This window comes from Leptonychotes weddellii, chromosome 12 (assembly GCF_054177405.1).
Source record: "Leptonychotes weddellii isolate Sample4059 chromosome 12, ASM5417740v2, whole genome shotgun sequence".
NCBI classification, from domain to species: domain Eukaryota; kingdom Metazoa; phylum Chordata; class Mammalia; order Carnivora; family Phocidae; genus Leptonychotes; species Leptonychotes weddellii.
In genome coordinates this window covers 66,225,947-66,243,900 of record NC_138380.1, presented here as the reverse complement: position 1 = coordinate 66,243,900, position 17,954 = coordinate 66,225,947, and the positions used below count along the sequence as shown (strand labels likewise).

The 17,954-nt window shown below is 39.5% G+C and overlaps 1 long non-coding RNA gene across 1 annotated transcript; it reads left to right on the top strand.

Annotated features, from left to right (window-relative positions):
- Nucleotides 1-5,112: 5,112 nt before the first annotated feature.
- LOC145716575 (uncharacterized) lies at nucleotides 5,113-15,871 on the top strand. Its single transcript, XR_014139364.1, has 2 exons — nucleotides 5,113-5,397; nucleotides 13,918-15,871. It is a non-coding gene; the product is annotated as an uncharacterized LOC145716575 (long non-coding RNA).
- The last annotated feature ends 2,083 nt before the right edge of the window (nucleotides 15,872-17,954 follow it).

Genomic DNA, 17,954 nt, shown 5'->3' with positions numbered 1-17,954 from the left:
CCCTGACTGTTTCCCAAAACTTCAGACTTTTGTATCCGCCTGGATGATCCACAGCCACCTTCTACCCATAGTGAGAAGGAAAGGAAAGGGAGGAAAGGGAAGGAAAATGAGAAGAGGGGAGAGAATAGAGAGACTGAGTGTTTTTGTAGTTTACTTTCCACCTCTCCTCCTCCTTAAAAACTGTGAGAATAGAAACTTCTAGAAATTTTTGGCATCCATCAACAGCAGAGGCTTGTCTTCCTTCCATCTGAATATCTGGGAAGACAATGCCATTCAGAGAGCCCAAAGACAGCATGGGGCAGCTGAGATAGCATAAACTGTCAGTGTTTCATTTTTAGGCAAAAAGTGAGGCAGAAGAAGATACATCTCCCCCAAGTTCTTCAAAGCCTACAAGAGGCAGAGAGAAGATACAAATTTCCATATCCCAAGGCTTGGGGATGCTAAGGATTAAAGCCAGTGGTCTGCCAGAAGTCACTGTAAGGGGATTACCTAGAACTGGGGGCTAGGTGGCAGAAGGACATCCTCCCCAAGAGGGCTGAAGGGAGGCAAATCAAGGGCATGATAGAGTGATGGGGTAGGGAAGGAGGGTCAGGGATTGGGGAAGAGAAAGACAATCACAGGTCCTTAACAGTTTTTGCCCAGAGAGGAGACCGAAAGTCACACTGTCCAGGCACTCAAAGAGCACTTGCAGTAAGGGTGGGACAAGACACCCCTACACCTGTGGTCCGTGGGAACCAGCATCCTGCCCCCCAGTGCCATTACATTCTGAAAACTGTCCCATCCCCCAGAGATCCTGAGAAGAGAGGGAATGGAAGAAATCTTGAGAAATGAGGGCAAGAGTTCACACTTTGTAATGATAAAATAGCCAACTCTGACTGGATGTTTACCAAAAGGCACTCAGTTTTATGCTGAAAGTAATTAAGCTCCCTATAATTGACAAGATTAAGTGTTTTCACTGTCACTGGAAATGGGATCTCACAGCAAGTGGAGCTCAGTCTAAAGTAATAAAGTAATATTTCTATATAACGGAGATGTGATTGAATTTTGTAGCACCTACACAGAACTTATCCCACATTCTCTCACCTGCAGATGAATTATATATGTTTATTTTACTATCTTTTCTCTCTTTGCTATGCATAACACCAGATTTTTATAATGTTGGGTTAACATTTAACTGTCTAACCAGTTCTTTTTTTCACTTAGTCAAGAACTGTGAACATTTTTTCAAGTCACCAAATATTTTCCCTTAGTGTAATTTTTTTAAAGACTTAATTTTTTAGAATAATTTTAGGTTCACAGCAAAATTGAGAGGGGCTTTCCTATAACCTCCTTGCCCCCACACATGCACAGCCCTGTTATCAACATCCTCCTACCAGTGTGGTACATTTGTTACAATTGATGGATATACATTGACAGCTCATAATCACCTAAAATCAATAGTTTATCTTAGGGTTCACACGATGTTGTGCATTCTATGGGTCTGGACAAGTGTATAATGACATGTATCCATCATTAGAGTATAATACAGAATATCTTCACTGCCCTAAAAGTCTTCTGTGCTCCACCTATTCATCTCTCCCTGCAGCCCAACCCCTGGCAACCCCTGATCTTCTTACCGTATCTATAGTTTTGCCTTTTCCAGAATGTCATATAGTTGAAATTACACAGTATGTAGCCTTTTCAGATTGGCTTCTTTAACATGGTAATATGCATTTAAGGTTCCTCCACCATCTTTTGATGGCTTGGTAGCTCACTTTATTTTAGCACTGAGTAATATTTTATTGTCTGGATGTACCACAGTTTATTTATCCATTTACCTACTGAAGGACATCTTGACTGCTTCTAAGTTTGGGCAATTATGAATAAAGTTGCCATAAGCACCCATGTGCAGGTTTTTGTGTGGGCATATGTTTTCAATTCCTTTAGGTAAATACCAAAAAGTATGATTGCTGGATAGTATAGGCAGAAGAGGTTTAGTTTTGTAAGAAAATGCCAAACTGTTCTTCTAAAGGGGCTGCACCATTTTGCATTTCCCCCAGGAATGAATGAGAGTTCCTATTGCTCCACATCTTTGTCAGCATTTGGTGTTGTTAATTTTGGCCATTCTAATAGATATATAGTGATATTTCATTGTTGTTTTAATTTGCATTTTCCTGATGACATATGTGAAGCATCTTTTCATATTCTTACTTGTCATCTGTATATCTTCTTTGGTGAGGTATCTGTTAAATTCTTTGGCCCATTTTTTAAAAATTGGGTTGTTTGTTTTCCTAGTGTTTTAAGAGTTCTTTGTATATTTTGAATAGCAGTCCTTTATCAGATGTGTCTTTTGTAAATATTTTCGCCCAGTCTGTGGCTCATTCTCTTAACATCATTGTTCATAGATGACCATGTTCATGAGAACATCATTGTTCAGCAGAAGTTTTTAATGTTAGTGGAATCCAGCTTATGAATTATTTCTTTCATGGATTGTTCCTTTGGTGTTGTATCTAAAAAGTCATCACCACACCCAACATCATCTAGGTTTTCTCCTGTGTTATCTTCTAGGAGTTTTATAATTTTGCATTTAACATTTAGGTCTATGATCCATTTTGCATTAATTTTTGTGAAGAGTGTCAAGTGTGTCTAGATTCATTATTTTGCATTTGGATGTGTAGTTGTTTCAAGTACCATTTGTCAAAAAGACTATCTTTGCTCCATTGTGTTGCCTTTGCACCTTTGTCAAAGATTAGTTTAATCACCTTTACACGGGTTTATTTCCAAGTTCTCTATTCTGTTCCACTGATCTATTTGTCTGTTCTTTTGCCAATATCACACTGTGTTAATTGCTACAGCTTTATAGTAAGACTTGAAGTTGGGTAATGTTAGTCCTCCAACTTTGTCTTCTCCTTCAATATTGTGTTGGCTATTCCGGGTCTTTTCCCCCTGCATATAAACTTTGGAATCAGTTTGTTGATATCCACAAAATAACTTGTTGGGATTTTGATTGGGATTGCATCTAATCTATAGATCAAATTGGGAAGACCTGACATCTTGGCAATATTGAGTCTTCCTATCCATGAACACAGAATATCTCTTCATTTATTTAGTTCTCTGATTTCATTCATCAAGAGTTTTGTAGTTTTCCTCATACAAATCTTTTACATATTTTGTTAGATTTATATCTAAGTATTTCATTTTTGGGAAACTACCATAAATGGCACTGTGTTTTTAATTTTAAATTCCATTGTTCATTGATGGCTCTCAGTATAATTTTTTCAAATTTTATTTTGTTATGTTATGTTTTTTTTTTTTTAAAGATTTTATTTATTTGACAGTGAGAGATACAGTGAGAGAGGGAACACAAGCAGGGGGAGTGGGAGAGGGAGAAGCAGGCTTCCCACTGAGCAGGGAGCCCAATGCGGGGCTCGATCCCAGGACCCCGGGATCATGACCTGAGCCGAAGGCAGACGCTTAACGACTGAGCCACCCAGGCGCCCCTTGTTATGTTATGTTAATCACCATACAATTTTTAACAGCAGCATTGTAATTGATCATATGGCTGTTTGGTAACTTAATTAACTAACCTTCTTTCTTTTAAACAATATTTAGATTGTTTCTTGTTTTCTGCCTTTTTAAATACCAATAAGATAATGAACAATCCTATACATATATCTTTAAATGTTCCTAAGAAAATTTCTTTGGAATAAATTCCTTAAATTGGAATTTCTGGATCAAAAATTATGCTACTTTAAAGGTTTTTGATACATCTGGCCAAATTGACCTTGAGGAATGTTAACACTTTAAATTTCAACTGACAGTGTGTAAGAGTGCCTCTTTCTTTACATCCTCAGCAGTGCTGGGTATTACAGTGTTTAAATTCTCTTTTGAAAAAATATTTTTGATTGAAAAAATTATGTTATTTTAGTTTGTAGTTATATCATCACTAGGGAAATGATACAGTAAACCCCTTTATTGAGGATACCAATAGTTTGCCATATGCTGTCAATATTTTCCCTACTTTGGTATTTTTTTTTTTTTAAAGATTTTATTTATTTATTTGACAGAGAGAGACACAGTGAGAGAGGGAACACAAGCGGGGGAAGTGGGAGAGGGAGAAGCAGGCTCCCCATGTAGCAGGGAGCCTGATGTGGGGCTCGATCCCAGGACCCTGGGATCATGACCTGAGCCGAAGGCAGACGCTTAACGACTGAGCCACCCAGGTGCCCTTCAAATAACTTTCTTCTTACCCAATTTCTTTTTTGCCTGTCATTCAACAGCAGACAGACTGGATTATCTGTCAGGAGAAACAGTCCTGAATTAATCGCATTCACAGTTGGTGTTTTCTTTTAAGATTTATTTATTTATTTGAGAGAGAGAGTGTGTAAGTGTGAGCAGGGGGAGGGGCAGAGGGAGAGGGAGAGAGAGAGCATCCTTGAGCAGACTCCCTGCTGAGCAGGGAGCCTGATGCAGGGCTTGATCCCAGGACCCTGAGATCATGACGTGAGCCAAAATCAAGAATCCGCTGCTCAACTGACGAGCCCCTCCATGCCCCCCTTTCACGTTTGAAGTGCTCTTACCAGTATCTGTAAGAGAGAAATCAATTTGCTTAATCAACTGGAATTCTTTTTTTTTTTTTTTGGTGCCAATTTTAAACAGTTTTATTTAAGACACTGCATTTTCCACTTAACAATACAGTGCTTATAAAGTGCAATGTTATTTCCTTTCCCTGTGCATATATTCCATACCTGAGTATCAAGAATGCCCAGTGTATTTACTATAGCAGCTTGACTTTAAAACTACCATGAAATTTGCACAAACCTGGGTCCTTCGAATATTTTGTGTAGAACAATGCTAGACCTATTTTCAGGTTGGCTTAATCAACCTCTTCAATGGTGGGCCCAGTGGAGGCACCACCAGATAGAGGAGTTCCACTACCAGGGAAGCCCCCAGGCATTCCCCCTGCACTGTGGTACAGCTTGGTAATGATGGGGTTGCAGACTTTCTCCAGCTCTTTCTGCTGACTTTCAAGTTCTTCCTTCTCTGCAGTCTGGTTCTTATCAAGCCAGCTGATGATTTCATTATACTTGTCAAGAATCTTCTGTTTATCCTCATCATTGATTTTGCCCTGAAGATTTCATCTTCAGCAGTTGCTTTCATGTTGAATGCGTAAGATTCAAGCAAGTTTGAACTAACAGGCGTACCTTTTGCCCCCCCCCCCCCATGGCATTCCTTAGATTGAAGTCGCTTTTGATGATGCTAATGCATCTTCCATGTCTCTGCTGTAGATAAGAGTACAGGAAAAGAGAACAAGGTTACATCACTACAGACAAGAGCCACTTGAGCAAGGAAGACATTGAGCACATGCTCCAGGAAGCTGAGAAGTACAAAGCTGAAGATGAGAAGCAGTGGAACAAGGTGCCTTCCAAGAATTCACTTGAATCTTATGGAGTTCTTTATTGTTTGTTATAAATAAATGATGCCTAGACAATGATAGGTACTGAATTTTGTTTGCTGAATGAAGTCACAAGTGCTATAACTTAAAACATTTGACAAGATTCCACCTCCAAGGCTGTTAAAAGTCAAAACAATGGCTAAAACAACCCAGTTACCAGGGAGATGTAATTTTTGCGGAGAGAGAGTTGAATAACAAGAACCACAGCCATGTGGTAAATGCTCTTCTTCTGGCAAAATCAATCATGTGGTGACTGTCCAGCATGAGTGCATAATACCAACATTATTTACCATGTCTATTAAAAAAAGAATGCAAGGTGAAAGTAAAAATGTGAAGATGGCATTAAACTCTTTATTGTTCTATACTACAGCATGACGTTGCACAACAAAATGCACATAGATTCCATAAACTCTGTGAGAAAGTAGGACATTTGCAACGTGCACAAGCATAGAACAGTGAATCCCTAAGGGAGAGAGGGAGAAATAACCTCAAGTAATATACTCAAGACCTAGAAAAGGGTTAAAGGAGTCATTATAAATTCAAGATATTGGTAAATGCTAGCCATAATTCATGAAGAAGGTTGAAAGGAACAGACTGGTCCTTTCTTTGAGGTTTTCTTATATCACATTAGCAAAGACTACCTTCTACCATCTGTTTTCAACATTTGTTTCAACATTTTGCAACAACTTAATAGTATTTTTTTCTTAAATAGCTTTATTGAGATACAATTCTTACATACCACATAATGCATACATTTATAGTGTACAGTTCAATGGGTCGTAGTATATTCAGATTGTGCGATCAGTAGCACCATTTAATTCCAGAACATTTTCATCACCCCTCAAAAAAGCTACTTGTTAGCAGTTGCTCCCCATTCCCCCCTCCCCACAAGACAACCAATAATTTACTTTCTACCTCTGTAAATTTGTCTGTTCTGGACATTTCACAGAAAAGGACTCATACTGTATGTGATCTTTTGTGATTGGCTTCTTTCACTTAGCATAACATTTTCAAGATTCGTCCTGTTGTAGCGTGTATCAGTATTTTATTTCTTTTTATTGCTGAGCAATATTCCGTTGTATGGACATACCACATTTTGTTTATCCTTCTATAAGTTGGTAAGTAGACACTTGGGTTGTTTTCACTTTTATAAATGCTGCTGCCATGAACACAAGTTTTTGTGTGGAGATATGTTTGCCTTTCTCTTGGGCATATAACTAGGATTAGAATGACTGGGTCATATAGCAACTCTATGTCAACTTTTTTTTTTTAAGATTTATTTATTTATTTGAGAGAGAGAGAGAGAGAAAGGACCAAGGGAGAGGGAGAGAATCCCAAGCAGACTCCAAGCTGAGTGCAGAGCCCAACATGGGGCTCGATCTCATGACCCTGAGATCATGACCTGAGCCAAAACCAAGAGTCAGATGCTTAACCGACTGAGCCACCCAGGCACACCCCCATTTTTGTTTTTGTTTTTTAATTATAGTACAGTTGACATACAATGTTGTATTAGTTTCAGGTGTACACCATAGGGATTTGATAATTCTATACATTACACAATGCTCACCATGTTAAGTGTAGTTACCCTGTATTATTGTTATTACAATATCATTGACTATATTCCTGATACTATACTTTTCATCTCCATGACTTCTTTATTTTACGACTTGATGTTCATACCTCTTAATACCCTTCACCTATTTTGCCCATCTCTCCACTCACCCCACTCTGGCAATACGAGTTGGTTCTCTGTATTTATGGGTCTGTTTCTATGTTTGTTTGTTTTATTTTTTAGATTCCACATATAAGTGAAATCATATATCTGACATTTCTTTGTCTGACTTCTTTTACTTAGCATGATACCCTCTAGGTCTATCCATGCTGTTGCAAATGGCAAGATCTCATTCTTTTTTCTGGCTGAGTAATATTCCATTGTATATATGTATATCATATCTTATTATTCCACTCATCTATCATTGGGCACTTAGGTTGCTTTTGTACCTTGGCTCTTGCAAATAATGCTGCAATAAACATGGAGTGCATATATCTTTTCAAATTAGTGTTTTCTTTTTCTTTGGATAAATACCCAGCAGTAGAATTAGCAGGTCATATGGTATTTCTATTTTTAATTTTTTGAGGAATCTCCATACTGTTTCCATAGTACTGAACCAATTTACATTCCCACCAACAGTTCAAAGGGATTCCCTCTTCTTCACATCTTCCCCAACACTTGTCATTTTTTGTCTTTTTGATACTAGCCATTCTGACTGGTATGAAGTGATATCATTGTGGTTCTGATTTGCATAAAAGATGCTGAGCATCTTTTTATGTCTGTTGACTATCAGTATGTCTTCTTTGGAGAAATGCCTATTAACGGGGCCCTGGGTGGCTCAGTCGGTTGTCTGACTTTGGCTCGGGTCATGATCTCAGGATCCTGGGATGGAGCCCTGCATCAGGCTCCCTGCTCAGTGGGGAGTCTGCTTGTCCCTCTGCCCCCCCCACTCGTTCTCTCTCCCTGTCTCAAATAAATAAATAAAATATTTTTTAAAAAAGAAATGCCTATTAAGGTCCTCTGAACATTTTTTTAAAGATTATTTATTTATTTATTTATTTGAGAGAGAGAGTGTGAGCATGAGTGGAGCGGAGGGGCAGAGGAAGAGGGAGAAGCAGGCTACTCACTGAACAGGGAGCCCAATATGGGGCTCGATCCCAGTACCCTGAGATCATCACCTGAGCTGAAGGCAGATGCTTAACTGACTGAGCCACCCTGGTGCCCCTGAGCATTTTTTAATTAGGTGGGGTTTTTTTTTGTTTTTTTTTTTTTGGTGTTGAGCTGTAGGAGTTGTTTATATATCTTGGATATTAACCCCTTATAGCTATGTCATTTGCAAATATCTTCCCCCATTTAGTAGGTTGCCTTTTTGTTTTCCTGAGGGTTTCCTTTGCTGTGCAAAAGCTTTTTAGTTTGATGCTGTCCCTATAGTTTATTTTTGCTTTTGTTTCTTTTGCCTGAGGAGACAAATCTGGAAAAAATGTTGCTAAGGCTGATGTCCAGGAGATTACTGCCTATATTTTCTTTTAGGTGTTTTATGGTTTTGGGTCTTAAATTTAAGCCTTTAATCCCTTTTGAATTTATTTTTGTGTATGGTGTAAGAAAGTGGTCCAGTTTCATTCTTTTGTGTGCAGCTGTCCATTTTCAGTTTTTTTTAAACAATTTTTTTTTTTTTAATCCTCACAAGAACCTGGGGAGTGAAGCTAGGCAACACTTGCCCCATTATTCTTCAGTGGATAAAGACATGAAATCAGGGAGATTATGTGATGTGTTTGCTCAGAGGTGTATAGGAATCCAGAAAGTCTGACTCTATTTTATTTCAACTTCACCTCTAGAATCAAACAAGGCTGATAAGCAAGCCTCCCTAACATTTTCTAAACTATTTTACTCAAACTTGATTCTAACCTAAAGTTACCTTTATGAGGAAAAAACCCCACTGAGCTCTTTGCTCATTGGGATCTGGTATTCCATCCAATCTCCATATGTCAGTATATAAATTGACTAAAGTTAAAAAAAGAAAACAAAATATTTCCTCAGTGTTTGGGAATGGTGAACCAGAAAAGATTACCTACAACGTATGAAGAGGTAAAGTATACCTCTGCTTTTTGGTAAGAAAAATTCAGAAATGATTGTGCTTTTTTTTTTCTTTTTTAAAGAAAGGACTATGTTTAGTTAATGAAAATTCACAAAACTTATCTTTGGCTAGATATTAAACATAAAAATATCCATTCATTCAAAATGATAATTTTTATAAAATTATACATAGTAAAAGCACATGGATCAGATTCTTCATCTGTTGCAAAAATTTTACAGCTTTAAACATTGCCCAAATGTGTGTAAGTGCTACATTTGGAACCATTTCATAATAATAATTTCTCACTTTTATCCAGCACTAATTGTGTAGGGTGTAGGAAAAAAACCTATATTCCTCCTCCTGTGTATCTCTTTTACTCTCACACTATTGTTACCTCACTCACAGCACTTCTGACACCAGATGTGTGGGGTTTTTCCCCCACCAGGCAGATCTGGGACACCAGCTGGGTGTCCTACAAGTTAACTCAATTCTGACACTATCTACCTGGAGGTAGCATCAAATTCCATAGATTCCCATGACCTCCTCCCCCTTGGATTCATTTATTTGCTAGAACAGCTTACAGAACTCAGGAAGACACTTGCTTATGTTTACCAGTTTGTTAAAGGCTATGATAAATGATACAGAGGAGCATCTAGGTGGAAGAGACATGGAGGGAAAGGTATGTGGGAAAGGACATGGGGCTTCCATGTCTTCTCCCAGCACCTCTGTGTGTTCACCAGCCTGAAGTCTTTTACAGATTTTTGTGGAGGCTACATCACGTTGGCATGATCCATCATTAACATCATCTTTAGACCTCTCCCTTCTCTAGAGACCGGAAGGTGGGCTGAGAATTCCAAGCTTCTAATTGTGGCTTGGTCTGCCGGTGACCAGCCCCTCTCCAGGCACCCGCTAAGAGTCACCTCATTAGAACAAAAGACACTGCCATCACCCAGGACATTTTAAGGGATGTGGGAGCTCTATGTCAGGCACTGTGGTCAAAGACCAAATATTAGAACCAAAGATGCTCCTAATGCCCTTGTCACTTAGGAAATTGCAAGGGTTCTAGGAGTTCTGTGCCAGGAACTGCAGGCAGAGACCAATATATATATTTTCTATTATCTCACATGTACTAAGAACTATTATAAGTGGTGTTTATAAGTATTAAATTATCTAATTCTCACATAATGCTATGAGGTGAGCTCCATATAACATAACAGAATTTGATGTGACATGACATAATGTAATTAAACATAATATACATTCATCTTACAGATGAGAAGACTGAGGCAGAGAGAATGAGTTTCTTGACCAAAGTCTCATAGCTTTTATGAACTAAGGTCAAGATTTGAACTTAGGCACTTACGTACTACCTTCTTTAGATCAAATGCTTTCATGTTAGGCACATGTTCTCAATTCAGATATCAGCCGCTTCCCCCATACTTGTCGAAAGCAAATAGTGAGTTCACCAACACCGGGGCCTTAGCAAAGTTTGAAATCTTTCTTTTTTTTTTTTTTTTAAAGATTTTATTTATTTATTTGAGAGAGAGCACATGAGAGGGGGGAGGGTCAGAGAGAGAAGCAGACTCCCTGCTGAGCAGGGAGCCCTATGCGGGACTCGATCCCGGGGCTCCAGGATCATGACCTGAGCCGAAGGCAGTCGCTTAACCAACTGAGCCACCCAGGCGCCCCTGAAATCTTTCTTTAACATCTTTCCATTTCCCTTTTTTTTTTTAAGAATTTCTTTATTTATTTATTTGAGAGAGAGTGAGAGAGAGCGCGCATGAGAGGGGAGAGGGTCAGAGGGAGAAGCAGACTCCCCGCTGAGCAGGGAGCCCGATGCGGGACTCGATCCCGGGACTCCAGGATCATGACCCGAGCCGAAGGCAGTTGCTTAACAAACTGAGCCACCCAGGTGCCCCAGCATCTTTCCATTTTCCTAAATATATCTGTAATTCCTTTCTTTTGTCTTCATCCACACTTTTCTGTCCTCCCATGGGCTCCTGCTCAGACCCCCAGACCCAATCCAGGACAGCCCTTTTATCTAGCTGAACTGTTCCTTCTTTTTTCTGAATCTAAGTGGGTCCCCGTGTTGCCTCAGCTATTATGAGGAAAGCCCAGGAATATTTTATGCCTACAGAGGAACCTATTGATTAGGCCACAAAGTCTGGTCAGGATTTGAAGGTGACAAAGAACAATGAGTCCTAAGGTTGTTTTCCCTTTGGCTTATTCCAATTTAGCCAACAAACAATGCAAGGGATAGATAAGAAATGAAGGATGCAAAGGAGTGGCCTTGACTATCCACTACCTCCTCAGTTTCCTACATGGTGTATCTGAAATTTAATGGAATTTCCTGACTATAGTGAAAAAGCACTAGGTCAGAAGAGCCCAAATTCCGGGCTAACTTCCTTTGACATGTGTGGTAGGGAAAGGAGTCCCATCATGGCTCAAGGGCCCACAATTTTTGCCCACTAAGAAATGCTTGCTGTGCCATAGTCACTTAATTCTATGTTCCAGGTTTTGGGGCCTACAGAAAAATTTATCATAAAGCTAATGAAGTTTAATCTTCAAGGCTCTTCATTTCCCCAGGCCCCTGGGAGTGGCGGGAGTTGCTTGACGTTGTAGAGTGTTCTAGGTGGGAAAGGGAAGCCAGGCTGTAGAGGAAACATGTCTGTGTAGGCATTTCTGGTATATGTCCTAGAGACCTCAGACAAAAGGACTTGAACCTTTCAACCTCCGGTGTTTTACTGTGATTTCTTTTCTCATTCTAAATAAATAGCCAGTTTGTACTCAATTTATAATTGTAAATTTGTTTAATTAATTAATTAATGTGTGTAGAGGGCTCATAAAATTGCATCAGCATAAGGCCACACCTGGAGCCTGCCTGGTCCTTCTTATCTTAGCTGAATTGAAAAAGAACGGAATTTGTTGGAAAGAGATGGGGGAGGTGGCAGACTGTGTTGGATATTCTGCTTGCCACTCCAGACCCCCTCTCCACGCTTCTCTCCCCTAGTCTGTAGCTGAGAAGACTCTCCTCTTCGGATGCATCCCTGGGTCCCTTGCGATTTAGTCAGGGTCCACCCATGGGGACCCCCACAGGAGGTGGGATGACAGGAGGAAAGGGCTGATGCCCGTGGCCCCTTCTTTGGTCCCAGCTTGGCAGCAGGGTATGGGACCTGTGTAGTCAGTAGACCCCCACGCTTGGCAGGGCCACGCACTTGACTTAATGCTTTGCTGACACAACTTGGAAATTCTTAATTTTATCTTTGAATGTGTGTTTTGTTAATGAAGTCTGATACACAAACAGAGGAGATACACACTGTATGTGTCGGCCAGTTCCGGCTGCCCCATTTGCATGTAGCATCTCCAGTGCCCCATGATAATAGGATTCCTGTGAATCTGTGGGAGTTCAGTGAGACTCAAAGCAAGAACAAGGTAAAGCATATCACATCTACGACTGATTAAACTCTAAAATGCCTCTTTCCACAATGGATCGTGGATCACCACATCAAAAACCAATGATGTATTGTATGGTGACTAACATAACATAATAAAATTAAAAATAAATAAATACATAAATAAATAAATAAATAAATAAAATGCCTCTTTCCATTTGAACCAAATTTGCTTCAAATTCAGAAGAAAGGCAATGACATTCTAAGAAACACGAACAACCAAAGAACTCTTTCATATTCTTTCCTACTCATGTTACTTCCCTGTATTAGCCAACCACTTACACTAAAAGTGATACCACAGAAAGAAAGGGAAAGATAGGGCAATCCACAGCCGCTTTTCCTTTTAGTTCCTCTTTACACATCAGTAAGCCAAAGGCAAAGAGCATTGGTACAATGTGTGTATATAAAGAAGTGAAATAAACAATTGAGTTAGTTTTGTGCAGTGTTTATACTGTTCTAGTAAGAAAAAAAATATGTATGCAGGAACTATAAAATACATATCGTATCATTTTGGTGATTTTGCATATGTGTTAAATGCTCTCATATTGCATCTAAAACTAACATTGCACATTGTAGGGGCGTCTGGCTGGCTCAGTTGGAAGAGCATGTGACGCTTGATCTCTGGGTCATGAGTTCGAGCCCCATGTTGGGTGTAGAGATTACTTAAATACATAAATAAATAAATAAACTTAAAAGACAAAACCAAACTATCATTGTACATTGTAAATGACAAGATTCATGATAATGATTTAAACTTCTCATTTTTTCTTCATTTAGAATGGTGTTAAATTGAAACATTTAAAAACGTGACCAGTCAAGAGAGAGGGAAGAGATACTGTGGAAGAAAAGCTAAAGCTTTATAATGTAGGACTTTTTTTTTTTTTTAAGATCTTTATTTATTTATTTGCCAGAGAGAGAGAGTGTGAGAGCACAAGCAGGGGGAGCAGCAGGCAGAGGGAGAAGCAGGCTCCCCACCGAGCAGGGAGCCCGAGGTGGGACTCGATCCCAGCACCCCAGGATCACGACCCAAGCTGAAGGCAGACACCCAACCGACTAAGCCACCCAGGCGCCCCTATAATGTAGGACTTTAGCAACATTTTTTTTCTTGCTTTTTTCAGTTCGCACTGAGCTTCACACAGTATGTCTTGGGCCATGGTGGCCAGTGGCCGCATTACTCCACCGAAGGCCACAATTCCTGACAGGTGACCCTTTTCCTACTCCTCCAGGGCTCCCTGGGTGCCAGGAGTTGGTCCTTTTCCCTTGTGCCTTCAAGCCTGCTGCTGGTAGCATTTCCCATTGTTGCCACTCCCTAGTTTCCCTTGAACTCCTGCCCACAACTTTGCAAATAACTTTCATCAGTCTCTCTTTTACACTCTCCTCTTTGTTTTTATATATTTCACTCTAGACAATGTCAAACACAGACAAATAGAGACGAGGATAATGGACACCCACGTACCTACTATCCTGCTTCAACAGTACTTCTTTCACTCCTTCGGAGGGTGCCATTTGTTTCCTGTGGGGATCCTGGCTGATGGAGGGCCTTCCTGTGCATTTTGACTGTTCACTACAGCCTCAACAGGGAGCAACAAATTGGCAGCTTATTTCTGAAAACAACCGAATGGACATTATCGCACAGATTAAAATGGAGGAAGTGGTTTTAGACAACTTCTCTGCCTGTTCCGTGAAACTTGGTTCCTTAACTCCTTTCCAGGCACCCTAGCTCATCTTAAACTGGGCTTTGTTTTGTACACAATACTACAGAGAAGGGACACATTTGGTGCTGTCTAAAATAAGTGAATCACATTGATCAACAACATTTATTCCCACAAATTAATAAATGCTTTATCTTTTCACTCATAAGACAAAAGGAAACACTTGGGAAGAATTTTTTCTTTGTGAGGGAGTCCTTTTTATGAGAGGATTGATTGTGTGGTCATAGATAAGCAACCTATCTGTTTTCTACAGTTTCATGAAAATAATTTTGTCATTAATGAGATTTGCTAGTAAGGCAGAAAGGTCATATCTATAAGGATAGAGTCATTTGTAATATGAGACCCTGGTCTCCTTTCTCATCAAGAGAAAGAATCATTTCAGATTTAGTCTCTTTGCCAGTAGATACAATAAAAGTAATATACAATTTTATGAATTAGTATTTGGGAATAGACTGTTTTTCATCATGACCCATCAGGGGTCCATAGAATTGTCTAAATCAATAGGAAGCTAGAGAAGGAAGAAGTAGGGAAGGAACTAATTTTATCGAATGCCTTCTTTATATTATAAGTGCTCTCAGCTTTATTATCAGTGTAATCCTCGTAGTAATCCTAGGAGGAAGATGTTACTATTCCTGTGATAGACAGGAGGGAAGTGAAGCTCAAGGAGGATAAGGTGCTCTAAAGCCCACAGCTATAACAGCCACTATTTACGTATTGCCGTGTTTGATTCTATGGGCAGCACTTTACAGCCTATGAAATTTAACCTATACCCATAATTCAGATAAGGTGGCTGAAGCATCTTGCTCCACAGTCACATAGATGAGGACTGGCAGGTTAGAATTCTGAGTCAATCCTGGCTGATTTCAATCCTTACTATTCTTACTACCGTCTGTTGGCTCCCAAGGGAGATGGGTACGCTGTTATAATTTCTTTTTTCATCTCCAGCTTCTCTTCTCCTTTACCAGTGTCCATTCAATCATTCTTTGTTAGATCTTTCACTTTGATAAAGGACACGAAAGCAAATGTGTGCAGACAGGTCCTTTGTCATCATATTTCATTGCACAATCAGTCTCAACAGTGGGCCTGTTCTTTCCTTGCTCATTTTGTTGTCTAACATAATTTTCTCCTTTCATTGTCTCCAGTCATTTCCACTCAAGTACTCCTAAAATATTTTAAGAGGCAATAAATTCCTCACCACATTTCTAAGTTGATGCCTAAGATTCTTTATCATGCTAAAAGAGTTGTAAATATACATATAAATTCCAATAATGACATTTAAAAATAAGCTGTCAAATCACTATTTAAAAACTCTCTAGTAGAATCTAAATAATATAGCAATTTGATGCCCCATCATACATTGTAAGTATACATAAATAAGTTCTTCTTTACCTGTAGGAAATTTTCTTGTTTGTTTTTCTTCTTGAAATTATATTTCCATTCCACTTCCTAATATATCTTTATACTTCAAAAATTTCATGAATCACATACTTCTATGCAATGAAAATATGTCAATAAAGGGAAATAATTTTAAAGTTTTTGTGACCATAAGGCTCTAAGTGTTAGAAAATTCTACACAATTTCTCAAAATAGCATAAATGCATTACAAGTATTGATGAATAATTACTAGATATAAAATGTAAAATTGTATTGGGATTGTGGTTCTTAATGAAATGGGTAAAGTCTTTCTCCCCAGATATCCAGGGATAAATATAACAGGCTTCAGCATTAATGATGAATGTAGGATATGTAGGTAACAAGTCCTGAGAAACTCTTCACCTAAATAAGTAAATAGGAACAATAGAGGTTTGTGATAGCAATAGGGCTCAATTCTTTGAATTCTTCTCAGTTCTATGCCAAAATTTACATGGTAATCTATCATCAAGATTAGTTTTAGTAATTTCTCATCTGACAAGTCAATTAGGCATCCTTCCCTTTGTGGGAAACGGAGAATTGGAGTCCATCTGACTTGCAAAAGGATTAATTACCCTATCATTAGAGTCATTCATTCCCCCTTTCTTGAGCACCCTAAAGGTTCTTCTGACCCAGGCAATGACTTAGTAGGTTTGGGAGGAGTGTGAGGTATGCCTTTCTATCATCAAGTGATACAAGAAAGGTGACTGCAGAGGAGAGAGGAAAGGAGAGACAGCCTAATAGGAGCTTTCTTGTGTCATTCCATTTTAGGAAAGCTTATCTGAAACAATCCATGGCCACTTATTCCCTTCCTCACCCCCACCCCCAGCTCCAGAAGACCACATACCTCCCCTCCCCCAGTGGATCCTGTTCTCTTGCATTTGTTTTTCAAGCCTTTGCTCATTTGGCCCTTAGCACTTGGCACTGGTGATAAACGCTGTGACTGGCTTTTTTTTTTTTTAATTTTATTTATTTATTTGAGAGACAGAGAGAGCATGAACAGAGGGAGGAGCAGAGGAAGAAGGAGAAGCAGACTTCCCACTGAGCAGGGAGCCTGATGTGGGCCTCCATCCCAGGGTCCTGGGATCATGACCTGAGCTGAAAGAAGATACTTAACTGACTGACCCACCCAGGCTCCCTGTGGCTAGTCTTTTATGTGTCCTGTGAAATGGGTCTTTTTCCTTCCCATCTTTAGTACACATTGTCTTAAAATTTTAAGCTCTTCCAAAGAGCTCCCCTTAGGGCCTTGTAAATAGGGCAACTATATGAGCACAGATATTTATCCTGGCCAATCCATTTGGAAAGAAAGAAAGAAAAGAAAGAAAGAAAGAAAGAAAGAAAGAAAGAAAGAAAGAAAGAAAGAAAGAAAGAAAGAAAGAAAGAAAGAAAGAAAGAAGAGAGGGAAGGAAGATCCCAAATACTCTGGAAGATACAGAGGGATTTTACATTATAAGAGGTTGAACCTGTATAGAGGGGCTGTACATCAGGCGAGTTATTCAAGCCTCTTAGACTTACACAGATATTGATTGATTGCCTCCATTCAACATCTACTCCTCACTTTCCCCAGCAAGAACACCTCCAGCTCCTTCTCAGTTGTATGGCTTTGGTGGTTGATGCCATCTCAGCTCTGCAGTTAAGACCTGGAATCTGATGTTCCTGGCTGTAGGAATTGATTAGTTCAAGATAGCACATAATTCAACCCAAGAGATTTTGCCCATGTTTCTTGAGAGAAAGAAAACATTTAAAAAATTTTAAATATATGTTTTGACAGATGGTCCTGACAGAGATGCTTTCTTTGCTGCTGGACACGAGTGAAGAGAATTAGCTCCAGGAATCTCTGGTAGCCGTCTTTGAACCACAAGGGAGAGGTCTCTTAAACATTATTTGTTTGTAGTGTAATTTCCTTTTCCATCTTGAGCTTCTCAGAGCTCTTGGCAGAGCCAAAAAATGGAGAGGAAAAAAAACCTGGGAACTGGTCATGGTCATTTGATCTAGGATCAGCCTCTCCCTGATGTGGGTAAATTCCCCAATATTCAGTTATGTGAACCAGTGAATTTTTCTTATTGCTTGTTAATCTGAATTGAGCTTCCTGTTACTTGCTACATAAAAAGTAGTAATTAGGGGGCACCTGGGTGGCTCAGTCGTTAAGCGTCTGCCTTCGGCTCAGGTCATGATCCCAGGGTCCTGGGATCGAGCCCCGCATCGGGCTCTCTGCTCGGCCGGGAGCCTGCTTCTCCCTCTCCCACTCCCCCTGCTTGTGTTCCCTCTCTAGCTGTCTCTCTCTCTCTCTGTCAAATAAATAAAATAAAATCTTTAAAAA